At 47.7% G+C, this 11,428-nt stretch overlaps 1 non-coding gene across 1 annotated transcript; it reads right to left on the reverse strand.

The window, feature by feature from the left end:
- Positions 1-6,586: 6,586 nt before the first annotated feature.
- TRNAW-CCA (transfer RNA tryptophan (anticodon CCA)) lies at positions 6,587-6,658 on the reverse strand. Its single transcript has one exon. It is a non-coding gene; the product is annotated as a tRNA-Trp (tRNA).
- Between the last annotated feature and the right edge of the window lie 4,770 nt (positions 6,659-11,428).

Consider the following 11,428-nt stretch of genomic DNA (forward strand, 5'->3'; position numbering starts at 1 on the left):
CTTTAGTTTTACTGGTACTGATCTTTATTACTATGGAATCTCTTAAAACAAGTTGTTATTTAACATATGAAACGTAACGACTGCATCAGAGGCCAGTTTAGATTTTGAGTACGCTGCTACATCTCCATTTACAGTTACTTCAGTGTTGCAGAAGTGGAACTTGGCATATTCCTAAACGCCTCAGCTAGTTAACTGATAACACGAAACAAAGCTCAAGAAAGTAGAAGGCAGGCCATGGAAGGATGCTATAATTAACTGATTGGAGGTAATTGCTGCATTTGTCATGAGCTAATACAAAGAACATCAGTTTATATCAACTTGCAATTTCCTTCATTTAGCTGTAGATACATAAAATATTCACGCATTAGCAGACTACTTACTTCGCTAGTGCCAGATACACAGCCTGCTGTCACTTTGAAGTCCTTTGTTTCAAAGGTTACTCCAGTACTTCTGTCTGAACAAGGAGAAAGAAATAAAGAGGGCCTTAAAACGCAAGCAAATTAGCCTGAAATATCTAAAGCAGGTTGCATAATTTGATACTTTAAAAAGCCACAGTTCAGGCCATCTTTACAAATTGCATTGCTTAATTATCCTCTTGTGCATTCACTGGAGTATTCTTTGATTACAGATGTGGTTTGTGTGCATGTTAAAGTGGCGTGCCATCAACCAAGCAGAATTCAGGCAGGCACCTATATAACATGGTTGCAGAAACAGAGCCAGCAGAAAGAAGCAGAGCTGAGCAGTAAAACAATCGAGCCTCTAAGCTAGAGTAAAGCAGTGGTTAAGAGCCCATTCATCTGTTGGGGATCACATACCAAAAGCAAGTGAACAATCACTTATCCAGCCCTAGAGCCCAACACAGTAGAACCAGTACATAATCTTTTCCTTTAAATCATTTTCAATCACTATACAAAGAGGCTGTGTTTGAACCAGCTCTGCTTTTGTTATGACAGCTGCTATACTGTCAGATTAGTCCAATGCACAGCTGTTGGCTTAGTGTTTTTTTCAAAACATGTCTAAACCACTCAGGATTTTGGAACTTTTTTTTTTTTTTTTTTTAACTGCAACAGAAATCATTCCACCAAGCTAATTGCTTAAACAAAGCTGGATATTCATTAGCCTGTAACATAAATGGGAAGTTCGGTTTCATCTTTGAAGAAAACTTCAAAGAACATTACAATAAAGAAAAGGTAGGGACAAAACAGCTTTTAGTACTAAGGAACTCCCCAAAAGGCTTTTTGAGATTATAATGTGGAATGTTCTACTTCAGTAAAAAGAGAATTATGTCTTCTAAGATTACTTCAAACACCTTGATATTCACATAGGAGTTTCCAAGCAGATCAGAAAGACAAATTCCACTGGTTAGTCAGGCAGTGGTTACCAGGATTATTCATAATTATCTCTAGTATGTAGCTTGATCTGAAGCAGACACATGTACCCAAGTATCAAAGCAGCGCTCAGATTTGCTGCAATACAGATTGCTAAGAGTTAGTGGTATGAAAGGTGCAGTTTCAAGTATTTCTGGAAGGTATAGACTAAATACTGTAGAGGGAGCTGCTTCGTAATTTCAGTAGAGACTGGTTATATGAGTGAAAAAACACTGTTCTCTTCAGATCTTGAAAATTAGTATTAACACTTTGTATTAAACCAAGCATATTAATATGGGTATTCTTTATTTTTCCCCCAGAGAAATACACTCCTTACTTTCAGTAAACTGGTTGCCCTCTGCCAAGGCGGAAAATAAATTTATTTCAGTTGATAGTCTGTATCTTTAGGTCCCTAAACACCTCTTGCAGTCAGACCTGGAAGAGTTTTAAGATACATCCCCCAAGAGCACTCAACACTAAGGAAAACATACTTTTGCAAAGCCTTGTAGCTTCTGATAACTTTAATTTTTGCCTTCCAAAAGTAATAGTATTGTACGTCATCCTTTTTGATCCGCATTTTCTGAACTCTGATCAAAGTGTTTACTTTCATCTGTCTTACCACAGCAGGTTAAGAGGACTTCCATTTATCAACTGCAGAAGCTTATTCTCAAAATGTCCTTGTGGAAGCTAAAATACATCATTTAGAACACAAACAACATTTACTGTGCCAGTAAACTTGTTTTTGCTGAATTTTGACTGCTGGATGCTGTCTCATTTACAGGGATAGCTAAAAACCCCACTATTACCTTTACAGAAGTTGATTTTATTTTGAAAGTCACTTTAGTCTTCCTATAGGAAGGCAATATCCTCTTTCTCACTCAGTCCCTCCCCAGGCACCCCAAATTCATACGCTTTAGGTCACATTCTCTACAAACTGAACCATAATTCATTTAATGCGTACACAACATTGGTCCTGTTGCGACTCTAGTTGGCTGTCACTCACTTTGCATGTCAACTTTCTCTGGGCTGTGCTCATCTGCGCTTTCTTCCGGCCGTTGTATCAGCGTGTCAGTTGTAGTCTGGGCCATCTCTTCCAAATGCACAGCTTTTGGGAAAAAAAAAAAAAGAAAAAAAAACATTTAGCGGAGATGCTTACCATAGTTTGAAAGACACCTGTCAGCATTTATCCTCTTGCCTCACAGATCACATACACTTAAATACAGACGTGTTTAAGAAAACTTTGGGATTCCTGCCACTGTTGAAATGGTTTCTAACTGCCTCACAGTTCCATCCAAAGATTTCAACACCTTCTGCAGCATTTTCATAAAGTTAGCAGCAAATTATAAGTAACGAGTTGCATTTAACTGATAACTATGTGTAATTAACAATTATATTTAAACTGAATAAAATACTGTATACACCCATTGAGAGTTTTCCAGAGCAGAAACGGAGGACATCCACTTGCCCTACCATTTTTTACTGGAATGCATCATGCAGAGATGGAGCAGTGGCAAATTACCTAGCCACTTCTCTGCAAGTGGAGGAGTACAGAATATCCCTTCTAGCTCAGATTTTTCAGGGTATTTTAAGACCTCGGAAATGATCTGTTCCCCCTTGTTCATTCTCATTCTATATCCTTTATTTGTTCATCCAGAGTGCTTCTGCAGCAGGATTTTATTTTCTTTCCATACGACTCCCTGCAGCAGCCTTCATTTAGTTTATGCCCTCAGTGCTGAAGGTATTGCATTCAGCTAAGTCTAAAAGAAGCAATACAGATAGATTAAATACAGCCAAATAACACTACCAGAACTAAAAGGTAGATTGCTTATATTTATTTGACATATCGTAAAAAGGAAAAGGCATGTAAAATCCACAAATCAAAAATCAGCTTTGTTGGGGCTTTATGAATACAATAGGTTATTTTCAGCAGTGCTCCTGCAGCACATTTCCATATATATTACAGACTAAATGAATCACTTCTAGCACAGAAATATTGTGCACGATTGCATGCAACAGCTGCTCTTTCACGCATCGGTCTCCTGTGACCCGATTTTGATTATAAAATGTGCCATCCTGATTGGGGAGGGGAATAAAAAACTCCAGAGAGCAGACACTGCTCATTTTAAGGAGCAAGAATCTTGCCTAAAGCGATGCCTCATTTGCTTCCCCTTATGAGAGGAAAGACTCCAGATCTGCTCTTTATGCCTTTCCAGACTTTAATGGAACAATGCTCTTTCCTCACTCTACGCTAGTTAGCGAAGCAATTGGGACAAGATTAAATGAAACAGCTTCAATGGCATTCAGTCTTTTTTTCCATTTCTGCACGGCAGCAAGAGACAGACAGGTACCTACCTCGGGGGATACAAAATCCAAGTCACGGGCATATACAAACATCACTAGCAAATACTGGGATGAAAGGTGGTTTAGGAAGATGAGGTTTTTATGTAAACAGAGCCGTTTCAGCATCAGCACTCTCTTCATTAGAGCCTCTCCGAATATTGGCAATTTTCCCATTTAATTTCTCAACATCCCCTAACAAATGTCTGGAGGAAACCTCTGGAGCAACACAGGAACGGCTGGCAGGCAAGCCCCCATCACAGGGCAAAGCTGTTCACCCCCAGGCACCATTTCAGGGATCCCTATTTATTGGTTGACAAAATACGGGAGGACAGAAGATGGGCACGGGCCTCAGCAGATCACAGTGGGAACAGATCAAGTAGATCCCAGCAGATTGTAGTGCAGTTCGTCCAACAGGCTAACTAAAACCACACCATGAATCTTAACACCAAGCGATCTGGAAAACGCAACCACTTCTCAGTGCACTGCTTCTAAGGGAAAATGAAGGCCTCGCACACCACTTTAAAAGCTGTTTACTTAACTTAATTAAGAAACTGCAACTCACCTTTGAGTTGTCTACAATTACTTCTATTGTTTTTGTGTTTTCATAGTGCATGGCATATCGCTACAGCACAGTTGCACGTTACAAGATGATTGAAACCACTTAACCTCCACTTAAAACACGTCAGTGCAGGCCTAAAGTCTGTGCTTAGCTTCACATTCACTTTTTCTCTGGTGAGGTTAAAGAATAAAAATAACGTTAACAGAGTAAGTTTGATTTCTGCAAAGATTTTGTCCTACTAGTGGGATCCTTTCACGCAACACTTATCCCCTAGCAGGCTGAACCACCTGCAGCAACTCCCTATAAAGAACACCTGAAGTGCTCAGCAGCTTGCCCTGATGCGAGGGGAAGGTCGATGTTCTGACAGACTGCAGTCTCAGCTGTGCCGACAGCAATTCACAAATGGGGATGTTTACCCAAAAAATAGCGCGCCAGTATTTCGGAAGTAACCGCTTTACCTCTTCACATGGCCAGATGGAATCCCAATGGCTGGGGAGATGTTAAGGGGTGTCCCTTTGCTGAAAGCCCTCACCCTGCGGTACGGCATCCGTGGTCACTGTGACATCGGAACTTCCACGGCAACCGGCAGTGAAGTCACTGGGAAAGAAATTTCATTGAAAAAGGGAAAATCTTTGTACTGGAAGAACGAAAGTTGGAACCGTTTTAAGTATCATATGAGTGATGCAATTAAATGTATGTGAGAACACGGTGATCCACACCTTTTGTGGATTCAAAACAAAATTTGAAAGTTACAATCAACAATTTTTGGAGGAAGCCCAAGGTGATATATCAAGAAGTGACAAGTCTTTTTTTGTTTTGTTTTGTTTTTTGAAGGACAAAAAGATATATTGTACTGCGGACAAAGGCCCAAAATATCACAATGAATCTGGCCCGAGCGTGTTCCAGAGGTCATGGTGGATCGCCAAGATCACCTGCGTGGCTGGGAAGGGCCCAGTACAGCAGAGATGCGGGACACTGCAAAAGAATGCCAATAACAATTAAGAGATTAAAGGGATTTATTTAAATGTCAAGGTGACGAGAAGCGAGAACATAAATTAGAAACAGGATGACTGGATAAATTCCTCCAGATAGGAAAGAGAGATTTTATAATGTAATGAAAAAAGCAAGAGACTTGAAGCCTCTAAGGAATAAGCCCGGCTCCCGAGGCACACACGACAGGGGAGATGTTTGCATTGTGACCCTCTCAGGCAGCATTAGCTGGCAGAAGGCTTCAGAAGAGAATTGTAGCAGTGCTATATACCTACTGCATTTAAAACATTAAAAGACAGGAAATGGAGTGTGGAAAGCCATTTTGAAGTGCTGATATTCCCTCAGTTATGCACCACCCAAGCTCACTGACAGAATCTCATACTGGAAGAGGTTTTAGTGAGGAAAACGTAGGAACTGATACCTTCTGCAGAACTCATTAGAGGTCCTTTTAGTGAAACAGGCAAGTATAGACTTCTAAAGAGGAAAAACATTTACTGAGCACCTGGCATTAAAATACGCATGCAAATAAAAAGCCTTTTGGTTACAATTTCTTCTTTAAATACCGAGCAGATAACTTTCATTTTAACCACAAAGTGAAGTTTAAACATATCCTGCAGTCGTCTTATAAATGGTTTTAATATTGCACGTTTCAGAGACCACATTGTTGTGGATAATGCTTCCAAATATGTAGTGTTTTTTTTACCCAGCCATTTTTTCTTAATTAAAATCGTATCAGTGTAGGCAGCGCAGGGTAATCAAAATAAATAGAAGTTGAGTTTTCTGTCATTTTTCTGGTACTAATTTTCGAAATAAAGGTAATCCTTGTGGAAAGAGAAGCTCAAAAGCATTGTTCTTGTGTGTTATTATGAAGCAATGAATTTGCATAGAAAAGCCACTCAAGGCAAGAGGCAGTGAATAGAAAGAGATCCAGACCGAAGGACCTCAGGTGTACGCAGCCAGCATTTAACCCAGCTTAGAGCAGTTACAGTTAACAACCACTTAGCTGCTTTATGTATCCCAGAGATTAGTTTTTATTTTTTGCGGTTTTTTTTTCCTGCCGAAGGGAAAAATGAATTAATTTCAGGTAATTTTGTGTTTTTGTAGGACCGTGGACACCTGACGCAGGTGGACGAGCACCAGGCCCCGGGCCGCGGCCTGCCCCAGACCCTCAGTGGGGTGAACAGGAGAGCCCAGACCCACGGCCCTGTGTCTGCACCGGGCCCCTGGGCCCGACCCACGCCATAACTCCGCATCCCGGTCCCCGCACAGCCTCGGGCCGGCTCTGCCCCCACAGCCCCGGGTGTAAAATAGACCCCCGCAGGGGACGCCGTGACCCCGACGTGATTCGAACACGCAGCCTTCTGATCTGGAGTCAGACGCGCTACCGTTGCGCCACGAGGTCTGCAATACCGCCGCCCCGGCCTGCCTCCAAGAGCCTGCGCGCCTCCCCGCGCATGCGCGCCCCCCCAGCCCTTCGAGCCGCCCGCCCGCCTCAGCCGGCCACGCCTGCCCGCGGGCCGTACCACCGGTGGGGGAGGCGCTGCGCGGAGCCGCCTGGCAGAGCCCACCTGACCCCCGCCCCTCCGCGAGAATCCCCCCCCCTTCTCCCCCCCCCGTGATCCAACCCGCTCGACGCGCCCTCAGATTTAAAGGGGCCGCGCCGCGTTACATGCGATGAGCTGGGGCCGGGCGCGCGTTCTCAGGGGGCGCCGTGCCCGGGGGGGGCGGAGGCGTCGGTGCCGCTTCCCTCATCCCGCAGCGGGCCCGCCCCGGCCGTACCGCCACCGGGACACCCCGTGGAGCTCAGCCCCAGCACTGCTTTATTGCCTGTCCCTACGCTGCGGGGTGCCAGCCCCCGCTCCGAATTCCCACGTGTAAACGGGAACCGGCGTGACTCCGGATTGGGCACAGGGCCCGGCTCGCAGGCAGCGCGCTGGGAATGACGACTGGCTTTGGGGCTGAATCCAGTTTATTTGAGCAGCTCCGCGCGGCCGGGCCAGGCATGTGCTGGCGCCAGGGATGACAGAGGGACAGAGGGACAGAGGGACAGAGGGCCGCCACCACGCGCGGTCCCGGGGCAAAATCCAACAGCGACCAGACAGAGACAGAGAACGGGATGGGGGGAGTAGAGTAGGAAAATAGAGTAGAGTAGAATAGAATAGAAACAGAGTAGAGTAAAACAGCAGAGTAGAATAAGACAGAACAGAATAGAATAGAAGCAGACTAGGATAGGGAAGAGAAAAGAGGAGAGGAGAGGAGAGAAAACAGACTGGAGTAGGATAGGATGGAACAGAACAGATCAGATCAGATCAACAGGCCAGTCCTTCCGTGCAAACCACAGCCATGACATGCAGCTGCATCTATAATTTACAGTACAATCTTGCAAACGGGGCACGCTACAGCAGAAGCCGTTGGGCTGGGTGTTTTTGTTTGCAGCTCCAGGACAGCCGGTGAGCACTGATGGGGCAGTCCCCATCCGCGTCCCCGTCCCCAGCCCACGCGCTGCCAGGTGCCCCGTGGCAGTGGTCAAACTTCCAAAGGATGTCAATGTGTACTACCGAGGGGGAAGGGTGTATGTACTGAAACCAGCTCAGGGAAGGGCAAAGCTTGTCATACAGCAAAAACCCCGATCTCCAAACGTCTGTAAAACCCGTACTCCAAAAATTGTCCTAAATAATTTGTCTGGCATAGGCAATACGATAGGGACGGAGCCGCTCTGTGCGTGGATACGTGCGCTCGTTTGCAAATGCCACGTTTATCTTCTTGCATGGCTTTTCAGAGATGATCATTTACCGTGCGACTGCACACAAGGCTGACCTGGTCTTCTGTCTCTCCGAAGTAGAGAAAAGTCATTTACTGGCATCATGAAAACAGCCTAAAAATAGCCGGTTTCTATGGCTACTGGGGCTGGGAGACTCCTGAGGAACAAGTCTGGGTAGGTCCCTTCGTGATGAAATCCAGGCAGTGGGATGAAAGGGAAGGACAATAAAGGAGGTTGAATGCTTTGATCCTCTTCAGACACCGCTGCGGAGCCGCTGCAGAGAGAGTTCTGGGCCTTTCGTGTGCCTGGGAACTGCAGTGATCAATACGGGCTTATTAGGGGGGAATTAGGCAAATTGACAGGATCTAGCACAATCCCAAGGCAAACACTTCCATCCGGGCAGCGCTTTGTTGAGTCAGGGCGTCCTCAGTGCCTGCTGTACGCCTGTCGGTGCCTCCCTGTGCTGTCTGTCTGCGTGGTTTTGTACTCGGGACGGGTCTGAGGTGCATTGGGGAGGAATCTGGGGGTGTTGGGGTCCTGTCCAAGCTCATCTCCATACAATTAATATTTCTGTAGACACCTCACATCACTGTACAGACTGTTTTGCTGGATTTATACCAGCATAAAGTGCAGGTGGGTTCGGCCTGTATCTTTACACATGCAATAAACTCCTGAGCAGTGATTAATTCGCAGTGGTTCGAGCCCATGAGTGTCTCACTCGTGTGGCCACCACGCTTTACAGGGGGACTGTGCAAATCAGTATAAAAATGCATTCAAGAACCCGGTGTGTGCAGCCTGGCTCAGGTTTTCTCCCTGCTTTTTCCCTGTCTCCAGCAAAACCTTCAAGAATGTGGCAGAGGAGTTTAGGCTGCAGCTTTTTCCTTGGCTCGCCTCCTGCCAGGTGCGTGCGCACCCTTCCAGCTACTGCCCAAACCTCTCTGCATCCGAATCAGCTGCTGGTGCCCGGTCCCCTACCCTGCTACCATCATGCAAACACACATCTGTACTGAAGTAGGCCAATATTTACAGAGGGGACACACTCGGAAGGGAGCCGGAGGCAGTGCTCTGGCTATTTTGATCATTAAAACTGATTTTTCCCCACACTCCCGACTCCCAGTCCTTAGCGCAGGCGGCTGCTCGTTGCAGACGATGCTACGGGCTCCATCCCCAGGGCTGGTGTGTGGGTGTCCCTGCCTGCTGACGGATTTCTCCCGGCCCTTTGGCACTGGAGGGGAAGCTCAGGGCATGCTGGAAGGGTCCAAGCCGTGTCCCACCTGTCCCCAAAGCCCCAGGCACCGCGGGTGATGGGGACCCTGCCGGGGCAGCCACAGCAAGCAGGGCTGCCCCCCTCCTGCATCCTGCCCCTGGATGCTTTCCCTGGTGGAATAGGATTAAGGAAGGATTATTGCTAGTGGGAATAAATGCATTTTTCAGGAGCACCGCTCTCCTCTTCCTGAGGAGTGATGGTGGTGGAGGATCTCTCCGTAAAGCCTGGGAAGCCGTGGCACAGATGAGGCTCGTGTCGTGCCAGGGGATTTGCAGAGAGCCCAGTGGTGTGCAGAGTGTAACGGAGAGGACAATTCGCAGCCCTCGCACTTCTGCACCCCTCACCCCGAGGGCAGCCCTGAGCTGCTCAGCACCCGAGGCGATTTGGCAACCGCAGCTTCGGGCTCCCTGAGGGTCCCTGCGCCTCCCTGCCTCTCTGGAAGGCGGAGAAGCCTCAAAAAAGCTCTTGGAAACCACTGGAGGGACAACTCCAGCTTGCAGCTCATTGTCATCGGCGTTGGTAAGATTTCGCTATTACGGTATCACTCATGTGCAGTCCCTGCTGGAGTGGAGAAGCGAAAGCCGGGTGGATGAGCCAAAGGCGGCATGTCTGTCACTTGGGAGAGCAAGAGGAAATCCCGAACAAGAAGCAAAATCCCAGTTTATGAAAATGCCCAGGGTTGTGCAAATGTGGGGGAGAAAGAAAGAGACAGGGAGAGAGTGTTTTTCTGTGACAAGAGCTGTCGAATTCCCAGCCTTCGCAGTCTCAGAAGCATATGCTGCCCTGCCAAAATGCTGCCATTGGAAAGAGGAAAAAAAAAAAAAAAAAAAAAAAAGAAAAAACCCTTTGCTTTTGCCCACTGCAAATTTGTCAAGTGGAAGCTGACAGCAGCGCGGGCTGGGCAGCGAGGGGCGAGCAGCGGCGCAGGGCGCAGCTCTTGGCAGGTTCGCTACAGAAAAGCGACAGGCTGAGCCTGGTGGGAAACAGCGCGCGGCTGAAAGGACCTTCACCATAAATCCCGAGGTCAAGTCATTATGACGGGGGAATCAAAAAGCACCACGAGCCATTTATGAACACAATAGAGGTCAATCCAGGAGCAAACCATTTTGCTCGGAGCCACGGTGGAAAACATATTGTTGCTCTGAGAGCTCCATCCATCCAGGGAGGTGGAAAGTTCTCTTAAAAAATAAATGTAGCTCGGGTGTTTTAACATTCATGCTGCACCTGGTTAATTCCTCGTGTTTTCAGATGTACACGGAATGGGTGTGGGTGAGTGTCTGCCTGTCTTGTATCTACATCCTGGATTTGTTCCATGTCTCGGGACCCTTTTGCTGGAAACGGGAATGATGGAGACGCAGGGACAGCCTGAGCAGGCACAGAGCTGTCTGCAGCGTGTGTGTGGTGTGTGCACGGGGCCATTCATAGTGTGTGCACAGCGTGTGCTGCACGTGTGCAGTGTGTGCACCACGCATGGTGTGTGCACAGCATGCACGGCGTGAGCACGGCGTGAGCACAGTGCTTCCAGCAGAGCTCCCAGCTCGTCCCTTAGCACCCAGAGGACGCCCCAAGCCCTGATGCACCCCCCCCCGACACACACAAGGCTCCCTTGCAGGGCTGCTCTCGGTGCAATGTGGAGCACCCAGCCCGACACAAGGTCTTGGCGTGGCTGTCGGCTGCAGATCTTTACCTGCCAGACCTTGATGGATCTGTAATCAGAGGGTTAGCACCGAAGGTTACACCGTAAGGAACTGGGCCACCCCCCCAACCCCACGGCAATGTTTTAGCCTCTGCAAAGCCTGACAGAGTGAAGCTGCCCAAGATTTCCCCCAAAGCTCTGCTTCTGGTGGTCTCCCTGGAGCACACACTGGCTGCCAGAACAGCCCCAGCTCTCTGCTGCACTGACACGGGTCATCCCTGCTCACGCCCTCAATAGTGGGGACCCAGCGTGTGTCCCCCCAGGAGCGGGGCACCTTCAGCCAAGCCAAAACGTGGGTGCATAGGCACTAATCTGAGAGGCTTTGGCTTCCCTCGGGGCCCCAGCGAAGCTGTTCCTCGTGCGCTGCCTAAGTAAAAGGCTGACGCAGCCTCAGAGGTCCCAGAGGAGACATTACAGCCTGCACTAACCGCGGCATTTTCCACCGATC

The sequence above is a fragment of the Anser cygnoides genome, chromosome 25 (assembly GCF_040182565.1).
Source record: "Anser cygnoides isolate HZ-2024a breed goose chromosome 25, Taihu_goose_T2T_genome, whole genome shotgun sequence".
Lineage (NCBI taxonomy): Eukaryota > Metazoa > Chordata > Aves > Anseriformes > Anatidae > Anser > Anser cygnoides.